Here is a 12,343-nt window from a genome sequence, read left to right on the forward strand (position 1 = left end):
TCAAAAAGGGAATATTATTTACCCACATGATAATTTTGTATATTTTTTCCTTTCAGAAATAGTTTTCTGCATAGATGTAATGATCATTCTGAATTTTATATTTTTTCATTGCTTTTTAAAACATTTGCCATCATTATTTGCAATACTTAGAAATAAACTATAATTTTGGATTTTTAAAATCTTTAATATCAATTGTACAATATTATACGTATCTTTTCTGTGTCTTTTTTCCTTTGCTTGACATTATGCTTGTAAGTTTCTTCCAAGTCCTTAAATTTATAGTTTGTTTTCATGCCTACAAAATATTCCATAGCATGGATATATGCATGGATCTATAGCATGGGTATACTGTTGGTGGACATTTGGAAGTTTCCAGTTCTGGACAATTGCAAACAATCTCACTACCAACATTTCTGTACATGTGTCTATATTGTAAGGCCTGAAATTAAGATGCAATATTAAAGTGCTACCTTGACATCTGTGAGTTTCACAGGGAGACAAATGCCTAATTCATTCCCCTGCTCTTGCAAGCTATGTTTCCCACCCAGAGCTAAGGTCTCCCCACCCAGCTGCTTTCCTTAGATCCCCTGTCAGGCAGACAAGCTGATACCCACCAGTCTTCAACCTGAAGGGTTTCAGTTCCCTGACAACCCATGAAATTCTTCAAACAAGCCAATCATATCCTCCCACAGGAGCCAAGTGTTATCCCAACCTCTTGTCACTCACTACAAAGCCTGCTTCACACAGCCCTGCTTTTCATCTAGCTTCTGGCTCCAAAGTGCCACTTTCTGTGCTCCTGCATTGCCTGCAGTTTCCTTTTTCTCACAGGCTGTGAGTCTATGTGACTAAGGAACTGTCACCAATCTCATGTGTTCAGTGCTGCTGTTGTGTATTCAGCAGTCTCTAGTATTTAGGGCAGTGGATGCCTCCTCCAACAGCTTAAGTAGATGGTAGTCAGCAGAGAGACCTGGTAGAAATAGGCATATTTTAGGATGCATTTTTTAAGGCATGCTTATAAATGGAATTGCTAGGTCAGGAACTGTGTGCATGTTAAAATTCATTGGGTTATGCCAAACTGGTTCCCAAAGTGGTTGTATTGATTAAACTCCTTCAATTATAAGAGTTCCCTTTATTTCATAACTTAAAATCATATATTTTCAAAAATTTTAAAATTCTGTGATAAGACATGTGTGTGTGTCTTTATCTCTTTGAGGCCTTACTTCATATATCCTTTATTAAAAATGATGTTGCAAAACTCTACAAATGTGGCACATTTGTAATTCATCACTGCAGAAGCTGCATTAAAATCTATCACTTTTTAAAAACAATATCCAGGAAAGGAGATTTTTTTTCAGCAATTTTTAGAAGTTCTTTATAAAATTGGGATGCAAATCCTTTTACAATTACACGTTACAACTATATTGCATCTTCTCTGGACTGTATAATCACTCTCTTAATTCTGACATTTTTGACCAGTTATCATTAGCATTAATGCAATAATATTTTTCAGTTCTATTCTTGATGGTTATTGTTTTTATATCTTGTAAAATAAATCCTACAATCAAAAAGATGTTCCTCTATGGTCTCTCCAAAATTTTGTCTTTCAAATTTTGTTGTAAAACAAATCTGGAATTCATTTTTGCGTATGGTGTGAGGTTGACATCAAGGTTATTGATTTATAATGAGTATTCAATTTACTCCATCCACGCTGTTAATTGAAAACTACTTAATTCTCCAAATGTTATTCTTCACACAACTTCATACAAACAACTTAACATGTAATTTTCATACAAATATCCGTATATCTATGACTATTTCTTGGCTGTCTATTCTGTCCAATGTTCTCTTTCAATGGCCTTGTATACAAAAGCCATGTGAATTATTGGAAGGTGGTAGTAACTACCAGAACAAACCTCACAACCTTGGTGTATTAAAGGAGTATCTTGGCTACATTTTGATCTTTGCCTGTTTCCCTACCTAAATAGCACATTGTTAAGTTTCATCAAAAAAAATTAAAACCTGTAAAATAACAAAAAAAGATTGGTGGAATAACATTGAATATATGAATCTAATAAAAAATATTGAATTTTCCAGTCCAAATTAATGGAAGAGTTTAAGTTTGGAGGTTCTCTTCTTGGCATATGCATACCATTTTTTAATAACTTACCAAGGCCCAAAATTGTTACTGTCAGTCTGATTCATGTTTGCCATTCTGGTTGACTAAAATGACAGTTATTCTGCTATTTATAATGGTGCTGAGCCCATTTTTGTAAGAATTTGCATATTTTTATATCATCTTTACAAACATTTTTCAAATGACTTCTTCAGTTTTTTTAAATTTGATTTTATTGAGATATATTCACTTACCATGCAGTCATGCAAAGCATACATTCAACTGTTCACAGTAACACTATATAGTTGTGCATTCATCATCAAAATTAATTTTTGAACATTTTCATTACCACACACAGAAAAATAATAAGAATAAAAATTAAAGTGAAAAAGAACAATTAAAGTAAAAAAGAACACTGGGTGCTTTTTTTTTTTTTTCCCCCATTTTTCTACTTATCCATCCATACACACTTCTTCAGTTTTTTATGTGATTTTGTACATTGTTATTGATGTTTGGGAGTACTTTTTAAAATTCATGTTAGATATGAGCCCTTTGCTCTTCTATATGTGATACAAATAAATTCTCTCTAGCTGTTACTTCCATTTTATTTTAATATTGAAAAGCATAATTTCTTAAAATTTCTCAAAGCTTTTCATTGAGATTAATCTTTTTGTCATTTATGAAGTTTGTTTCACAGAAATCATAAAGATATTGTCCTATTTTAGAATCGAGAAATATTACTTTGACCATTTATAATTATAAATACAATATTTCAGCAACTTATTTCTGTGAAAGATGGGAAGATAAAAGTCAAAGTTCAATTTTTTATCCAAAGGGATTTCTAATCTTCCCTATCCCGTGAATTAAAAAGGTGACCTTCTACAGACTACTTTGCATTGCTGAGTTAAATTTTAAAATGATTTTTAAATACAAAACAGGAATAGCTTCTAAATGTGCTTCTCTATTCTATTCATCTATTTTTATCTTTGCCACACTGACTTAATAAATGTATTTTTATAGTCTTCATATATCATATATTGTCTTTCTGATTCTTTGTTAATTGTCAAATTATACCTAAATACGGTGAATTCCAAATTTATAACTCCAAACTTGCCTTTCTCAAATGAGATCCTCATTCGTATATCTAACTGCCTCTCACATCCTCACTTGACAATTTATGATTTATCTCAAAATTGACTCTTCAAACATTTAAATCTCTAATCTGCCTACAATCTGCTGCTTCTCCCGTGGTCTCCATTTTAGCAAAGTTTCCAATAACCAGCCAATTGATCAAAACACAAACTTAGGAGTCATCATTGATTCCTAATTTTCACTCACTGCGTGAGTTCTCAGAAAATACTCTTGGGTTAATATCTGAATAAATGACTGATTTACATATGTTTATCTTTATTTCCCTGATAATGCCCTCATGCAAATCATCACTGGATTAACTTCAATAGCCAATTTTATTCCACCTTTGTCCCCTAAAATCCATCCTCTGCACAGCAGTTGAAGTGAAGCTGCAGAATTATAAATCAGATTACTTAATTTACTCAAACTGTTCTTTGTTTGCATTTAAAGTTCAAACTCTCAGACCATACCTACAAGGCCATTCTTGCTCTGGTCCTTTCTTCCGTCTTTGACAGTATCTCCAAGTATTTCATTTCTTCTTCAGCTAGCCAGCATCTCATGGGGAGTTCATCAAAGACCTTCATCAGTGTTGCCAGCTGGCTGCCTGCCCTACGGAATTTGGCCTTGTGCATCCTGCCCTACAGAATTTGGACTTGTGCATTCCCACAGTTGCCTGAGATGTTTTTATAAAATCTCAGATTTACAGATATCTCTTGTTGGTTCTCTTTCCCTAGAGAACCCTGACTAATACAGGCACAACCTAATATTTCCGAACCTCATCTTATCTTTTTATTTTTGCTTCAGTGTGGTATTTCAGATATATTATCTCTTTCTCCCTTCCTATCTCTTTGTATACATATGCCTCTATGTAATATGATTATTTTGAAGGGATTATTAGCATTTCAGATCAGTATGTGAACCATCTAGAATATCTTTCTGCAGCAGCAATGGTCAATAGACCTTTCTTTGAGAATGATTGTTTTTTGAATAGCAGAAACGAGAAACTCTTGCAGTATTTGCACAAGGGAAAACAGAAGATGACCCATAAAGCTTGTGATATGTTCTGCCCAAACTCTGACAGATACTGGTGAGGTAAGAAAATAACCAAATATTCCAAGTTTTATGAAGTTTGAATATAAGCAGGAGTGGCTAGCATGGCCCTTTATTATAATTTCTTCCTAAACCAAGATTTCCCAAGAGCAATCTACTCAATGCTTCCTTTATCTCTTTGTTTCTGAAGGTATAGAGCAGAGGGTTCAGGAGCAGGGTGACAATGTTGTAGAAGAGAGTGAAGAACTTTCCCTGATCCTTGGAGGAGCTGGTTCCTACTTGCATGTATGTGTAGATGATGTTTCCATTAAAAAAAAGACATGCCACGTTGAGTTGGGAGACACAGGTGTTGAAGACATTGTGTCTCCCTGAGGATGACTGGTTGGTTTATACAGCCTTCACAATGTAGCTGTAGGAGACCAGGATAAGAGCCAAGGGTGACAACACAATGCCCACTGCCAGAATAAAGGCAAGATCTTCAATGACAGCTGTATTGATGCAGACCATATGAATGAGTGCTGGCATGTCATGCAGGAAGTGGTCCACCTTGTGGTACCCACAGTGCAGTAACTATAGGATTACTGGGGATATAATCAAAGATTTAGCCATTCCACAGACCCAAACAAGAGACACTAAACCTAGGCAGATGTGTGGATGCATAATAATCATGCAGTGTAGGGACTTACAGACTGCAACACACCAGTTATTTACCATGACCACAAGATTCAGGCACTTCATACCACCAAGACCCAGGAATAGAAAGAGCTGATGGTGCAGCCAGTGTAGCTGATAGTCTTATCACATCCACATTATATGGTAGCTGCAGAATGGAGCTGATGGTGAAATTGAGGTCCAGGAAGGGGGAAGAAGAGGGTGAGGAAGAAGAACATGGGGGTGTGGAAGTGGGGATGCAATAGGGACACCAGGGTGATCATGGTGTTGCCCACAAGGGTCAGGAAATATAAAATCAAGATGACCACAGAGAGGATCCTCTCCAGCTGGTCCCAGTCAGGAAAACCCAATATGATGAAACATCCTCAGGTGATATTGGACCAATCCATCTTACAGTTCCTCAAGAGAATGGGGAATTGGGGGAAGAGAAAAGGGTCATCATCAACCTCTCTTTACTTCCCTCATAATAACAATATTTGATTTGAAACTTCTAATGAAAATGTGTTTATTGAAGTATCTACATACATATATACAAATACAAATATATATACATGTGTAAATAAATAGCTTAATAATTACCTGCATGTATAGATATTGTATTTATAATATATGATATTGGGTTATTACACTATTTTAATATATTATATTAATATATCATATTGGGTTATTATACTATGTTAATATACTAAATATACTTAATATATATTGCTGTATAAGACATTCTATAATACTTGCATGGAAAAGTCATTCAAAGCAAAGTGTCATAATAAAACAACAAAAATGTTGGCCAAACTTAGAATACAATCTTTTGAAGAGAATAAAGAATAAACAGTAAACTGACAAACAATATACTAGAGACAATTTTCTTAAAAATTAACAGAATCTTTAGAATGTGAAAATAACTTGAAAAATCTAAGGAAATATATATATTTCTAATGAAGTCATATATTCTTCCTCTATCTAAAAAATCTCTTGAACCAGTCTACATGTGGACACACAAAAACCTTTTAGTTTGTACTGTATCTCTGCTTAAGGAGGTAGCTGAGTTATCACCTGGGATTACATTCACATCCTTTTATTTTCTGTGAATGAGTTTTCTTATTGTTCCTGAATCTGGTCAAAAGTGTTTGATGATAATTATTGGAAGTAACCAATTACTGGGAAATGTGCAACTCCTTGCAAACTTTCCTGAAAACATTCACATTTAAGAGAACATATATTGGTTTCTTCAGTCTCAGAGATATTTAACTATCAGGAAATGTTGTGAATTTATCCACTTGCTTGTTTCCTCAAAATCTGTAATTTCAGTTGTCCTCCAAACTCAGTTTTTCAAAAACTTAAAGTCTAAACTATCTATGATCATCTGTAAGGTTTTTTTATTTTTTATAATAATGTAGTGCCTTCTGAATCTAACACTCTTAAATTACCCCAAATCTCCTTTCCAGGTCCAATTTTTGAAGGTGTAGAAGATTATAGCCAGGTTCATGCTACAACTCCAATACCTGGCATTGCCTGCTGTTCAGGAAGAGAGAGAAATGTTTCACATTTTAATTACTAATGTAATTGCTCCTGATTTCCCAGTGAATCTAGAGGAAGATTTTTTTTTAAACTTGGTATACATGTGATAAAAAGCTATTACACTTATGCATGGCAGTCTTAAATAAGTAAAAGAACAACTAAAAAACATTCTTATTCTTATTTTCTATTCCTGAGTGAAATGAAAGGATAAACTCCTGGCAAAGTGGGGAAATTGCTCTTTGATGTTTCTTTTCTTTCTTAACTTTGCCAGTTTTATCCATTTTAAAGCAATCTTTCTTTCTTTTTTTTTTAATTTCCTCTTCTTTATATCTTTTGTCTAACATACGTTAGATATGTTAACAGGGTAATAGTGGATCAGATTCCAGTAAACTAAAATACCGTCTTCAAATTGCATGGAGGTTAAGGTGATTATATATTTTTTTCTGAACTAATGAATCAAACATTTTTAAAAGATCTTTACTTAAAATTTTATATAACTGAACTCAATGTTTCTAATATTTTAGCAGGGAAATCCTTATGACACACAAAATATTTCCATTTTCAAAGGAATAAAATCATAGTAGTAGAATAACAGGGAGTAGGGCTGATAATGGTAAAGGGAATGTGTTGGTATGGAGCAGTGTGTACCCCAGAAAAAATGTTCTTAAAATTAAAGCATTCCTGTGGACATGAACCATTGTTAGGATTTTTTGATGAGGTTACTTCAGTAAAGTTGTGGCCCATCTCAATCAGGATGGACTTTAATCCTTTTATTGAAGTCCTTTATAAGAGAATGAAATTCAGACAGAGAGAAAAAAAAAAAAAAAAAAAAAAAAAAAACAGCCACAGAGGTAGCCAGCAGCTAAACATCAACAGAACCCAGAAGAGAAAGGAGACACGAGAGATACTGCCATGTGCCTTGCTATGTGACAAGCTCAGATCACCAGCAGCCAGCCCAAAATGCCACAGTCTTCCTGGAGAAAGAATCACGTTGATGATGCATTGATTTGTACTTTTTTTCCTAAACTCAAAACTGTGAGCCATTGTTTAACCCAACCAATTTCATGGTATTTGCTTGAGCAGATTTTGGTACCAGGATGGGGGGTGCTGCTATTGCAAACACCAGAACAATGTGGAAATGGCTTTGGAATTGAGTTATGGGTAGAGGCTGGAAGAATTGTGAGGTGCTTGATAGAAAAAGCCTAAATTGCTTTGAGGACATAATTGGTAGAAACATGGATTGAAAGGAACTTCCGATGAGCCTTAGAAAGAAATGATGAATTTGTTATTGGAAACTGGAGGAAAGGCAATTTTTGTTTTAAAGCAGCAGAGAACTTATTGAAAATGAGTTCCAATACCATATGAAAGACAGAATTTAATGGCAATGAACTTGGATATTTAACTAAGAAGTTTTTCAAGCTAAATGTGGAAAATGCAGCCTGGTTCCTCCCTGCAGCTTGTAGTGAAATTAAAAAGGTAAAGGGATAAGTTGAGAAGTGAACTCCTGGGAACAATGAAAACAGAAACTGATGGTTTGGACCATGGTGAACTATGTGCAAACTGGTAAGTTTTTTGTAAGATTTGACTGAGCAGAACCACTGCCAGTTTGGACTGAAAGGTGAGAGAAGGGGCAGATTAAAGGAAGAATGATTTCGAGGGTTGAACCATGGAAACTGAGGCTAGACCAAAGAGATCTACTTGTGTCAAGGGAATAGGTCCACCTTGTGTGTGGAGAGTGTGAGTCCTCCCCAGCACTTGGAGAGGGCAAGATTTCTGCCCTGTTCTTCAGGGAGGGTGCAGTCACCCCAATGCTTGGAGAGGGTGGGGCCTGTGCCCTGGGGTTTATGCAGAGACTGGCCACCACCCCAATGCTCGATGAGGATGGAGCTTTCACCTCAGTGTTCAGGGAGAGTATGGCCACTGTGCAAGCACTTGGGAGGGTGGGGCTGCTGCTCTATCAGAACTGAAGCCAAAAATAGTAATCTATACATTACTCTCAGACCTTGAAATTTAATGGAGTTTAGCCCTTCTGGGTTTCAGAATTCCTGGGGACCTGTGACCCCTGATTTCCTTCCAATTTCTCTCTATTAGAATGGGAATGTTTATCCTATGCCTGTCCCTTCATTGTGTATTGGAAGCAGATAACTTGTTTTCTAGATTTCATAGGTCCACAGACAGGGGAGAATTATGTTCTGGGGCATACTACACCCATAACCAATTTTGATGATACTTTGTCCTTAGCATTGTTTCTGAAATGACTTAAGGCATTTGGGATGTTATGAAGAAATGCATGTATTTTGCATGTAGAAAGAATGTTTTTGGGGACTCCACAGAGAAGAGGGTGGTGGTTTGGAGCTGTATGTACCCCAGAAAACCATGTTCTTAAACTTATTTCATTTATGTGGGTGTAGACCCACTGTAATTACGACCTTTGGATGAGGTTTCTTCAGTTAAGTTGTGGCAACCATCAGTCAGGATGGGTCGTAATCCTATTGCTGGTGTCCTTTTTAAGAGAATGAAATTCAGACAGAGAGAAAACAAAGCCACAGAGGAAGCAGCCAGAAGCTGAACATCAGTGGAACCTAGAAGAGAAGGTAGAGACTAGTAGATGCCACCATGTGTCTTTCCATGTGAGAAGCTGAGGACCAAGGAGGCCAGCAGCCAGCCCCAAAACACCACAGTTCAGGGAGAAAGCATTGCCTTGATGATTCCTTGATTTGGACTTTTTCTGTAACCTCAAAACTGTTACCATTGTTTAACCCAATCTGTTTCACGGATATGCTTGAGAAACTTGGAAAACTAAAAGAGAGATTTTCTCATGATTCCTATCTAATTATAGTAAGTCCTCTTCATTATGTGCCCAGCATTCTCCAACACTTATCTCCACCTTTTCCCAACTTTTAAGTTTGCCCTACCTTTGTTAATGATCCTCAGACACTCTTCTTAATTACCATTCTCTTCTCAAATTGTTCAAATGTTTTCCATTACTTATCTATTGGATAAACCTAAAATATCTTAGCCCAGGTTTCAAGAGCTAGATTTCACAGGTCCACTTACAATTTGCATCTTTGTACTTAAAATTTTTGTACTTATAAACCTAATCTGTCACCAATTCCCTACAAATTTTCTGCCTTCTAATCTCCAGAGCTGCACATTTTCCAAACTCTGTGATATTTATGGTGTTATCTCCACTAACTAACCCTTTATCTGGTCCATCACTGCTGGACAAAATTCTCCTTCTTCTTCTCCTTCTCCTTCTTCTCCTTCTTCTCCTTCTTCTCCTTCTTCTCCTCCTTCTTCTCCTTCTCCTTCTCCTTCTTCTTTTTCTTTTTCTTCTTCTTCTTCTTCTTCCTCTTCTTTTTAGGCAATCTTCAAAATATTTTATTACAAAATACAGTATGGGGTTCATAGAATGTTTCCAGATATTCTTTAACTCATACATTGTTGTCAACAAAGCACTGTGAAACACTTGGCTTTGCCCCCATGAACCTAACTTTTATAATAATAATTTCAGTCTCTTTAAAGTTACAGAAAAATATCTGTATCAGGCAGTGGAATGGATTTGACATGTCAGCATCAACAGCTGTGTCCCTGACTGCTGAAAATGCACGTTGTTTTCTCCATAGACTGTTCCAGCAACCATGGCTGACCACCCACCAAAAGCTGGGACCCTAATGCATCCAGAGATGAGGCAGAATGGAGAGAAAACAACTCAGGTCAGCCCAGAGGTCAGCCCAGAGGTCAGCCCAGAGTAATGAAGTCATTACTGCTTATTCCTGGGTTTAAGCTCTTCAGCTGCATTAGGAAGAAAAATGTAGTTTTTCTTTTGGGATTGTAAAATTCATGTCCTTTTGACCAGTCATAGCTAGATGCATAGGCAAATATGTTTCCATTGAGATTGAAGCAGCAAGCCAATATTGATCGATATAATTGTTCTGAAATTTTTAGTTTTGTTCTGGCATCTTTGTCTCAAAAACTGAATTGACCATCAGATCCCACTGTTGCCAGAGTGCCATGAACAGGATGAAATGCAATTCTGTTTACTGTGTAGATGTCCTGAGGAACTGAAGTATTGGTTCCATTGGACTGATGACACTTAAAGGTAGAGTTATCTCTGGAGGATTTGGGGCATTGATGTAGTGGATTGCAACTCTCTCCTCAATACTTCCAGGGCAAAACCAGTTGGCTTGTTCTGTTTGTCTTTAAAAATAGCCACACACCGATGCTAATGTTTCAGTGGAGATTCTACCATCCTGAATTCAGAAGGTTGGTTCTCTAACTGGTAGGCAATCAGTCCCCTCTCTGCAGTCATGGGGTAAATCACATCAGCACAGTAACATCTTTCAGGGAGTTGCAAAACCATCATAGGATTTGATGACCACATGTCCCAAAACTTTAAAGTCTATCCCAGCTCCCAGTCATCACACAGCTGTAGTTTGGTGCTTTGATCCAATAGACGGTTTTAACAGGAGCATCATGCTGTGCAATCTGTATTGCCTGATTACTGTTGAGGTCCCACATTTTTGCTGTTTTATCACATGATGCTGTAAATACTTTGCTTCCATCATCATTCCAGCAGACATCCAGGACAAGCCCCCTGTGCATCTGCTGGGCTTTTGGAATAGTCTGTCCACTGTCTTGAACATCATTAGCCCATGATCCTGCAATGAGAAAGTTCCCAGGAAAGGTGGGTAGGATAAAAGACAGACAACTAATGCTATCATCTGGAGAAGATTTTACTTCAAAATCCTTCATAGGGTTGTAATTGTCTGTGGTTGTGCTGCCAAACATTCTGGTGCTACCAGTTCCAAAATCCGAGGTTGTTCCAAACAGACTCATTTTGGTCTGAATGCATAGCCATGGTGGGAGGTGGTGGAGGGCAGGAGGGACAAGAGAGCCTGCAACCCGAGTTTGGTGCAGAGGAGGTGAGGGCGAAGTGGCACCACCAGGCATGTGGTGAGTCTGGGGTCAACTCACGCTGTTGGTAGAAACTGCCCTCTCCACATCTTCTTTGAAGACTTAATATTTCTCTGTGAAATCCTTATTATGCTTCAAATTGTTTGAACCATCTCCATCCTTTGAACCTCTTTCCATATATCAGTACTCATGTGCGTATCTCCCCCATAAGACCCTCTTACATAGGCATTTACTTCACTACATTTTTCTTATGATTTTTATCCTATGGAGGTCTTTGAGCCCAGGATATAGTATTAATTTATTATTCTCTTTCCTGCACTGCTATTGAGCATTCAAACAACAGATATATTATTCATAGTGTTGAACAGAATTGAGTTAGAACAAGGCCACTTTGTTCCAGAAAACACTAATGTTTACCTATTCTTTTGGACTAGATTGTGAGTGTATAGTTATCCTTATGCATGTGACATTAAAGAGGCTGTATTTCACTGCTGTTGTATGAAACAATTGATCAGTAGCAGTGATAGAAGTAGTTCCTGGTGGCTGGTTTTCCATAATGTAAAATAGCAGGGGCTCGAACAGATATTTCATAACAATGTTCATAGCGGCATTATTCACAATTGCCAAAAGATGGAAGCCATGCAAGTGTCCATCAACCAATGAATGGATAAACAAAATGTGGGTAAACAAAGGAACAACACAGGCATAAAAAAAATGAAGTTCCAATGCATGTGACAATATGGCTGAACCTTGAAGATGTCATGTTGAGAGAAAGAAGCCAGGCACAAAAGGAAAATATTGTATGATCTCACTGATACAAAATAACTAGAGTAAGCAAACTCATAGAGTTAGAATATGGAATATAGGCTATGAGGGCATGGGGTGAGGATAGGGAATAGGGAGTTAAGGCTTAAAATGTGAAGAATTCCTATTTAGAATGAT

The 12,343-nt window shown here is 36.8% G+C and overlaps 2 pseudogenes; both read right to left on the reverse strand.

Annotated features, from left to right (window-relative positions):
• Positions 1-4,393: 4,393 nt before the first annotated feature.
• LOC119506579 lies at positions 4,394-6,475 on the reverse strand (annotated as a pseudogene).
• Positions 6,476-10,247: 3,772 nt separating this feature from the next.
• On the reverse strand, positions 10,248-11,323 carry LOC119506407 (annotated as a pseudogene).
• Between the last annotated feature and the right edge of the window lie 1,020 nt (positions 11,324-12,343).

The sequence above is a fragment of the Choloepus didactylus genome, chromosome 11 (assembly GCF_015220235.1).
Source record: "Choloepus didactylus isolate mChoDid1 chromosome 11, mChoDid1.pri, whole genome shotgun sequence".
Taxonomy (NCBI): Eukaryota; Metazoa; Chordata; class Mammalia; order Pilosa; family Megalonychidae; genus Choloepus; species Choloepus didactylus.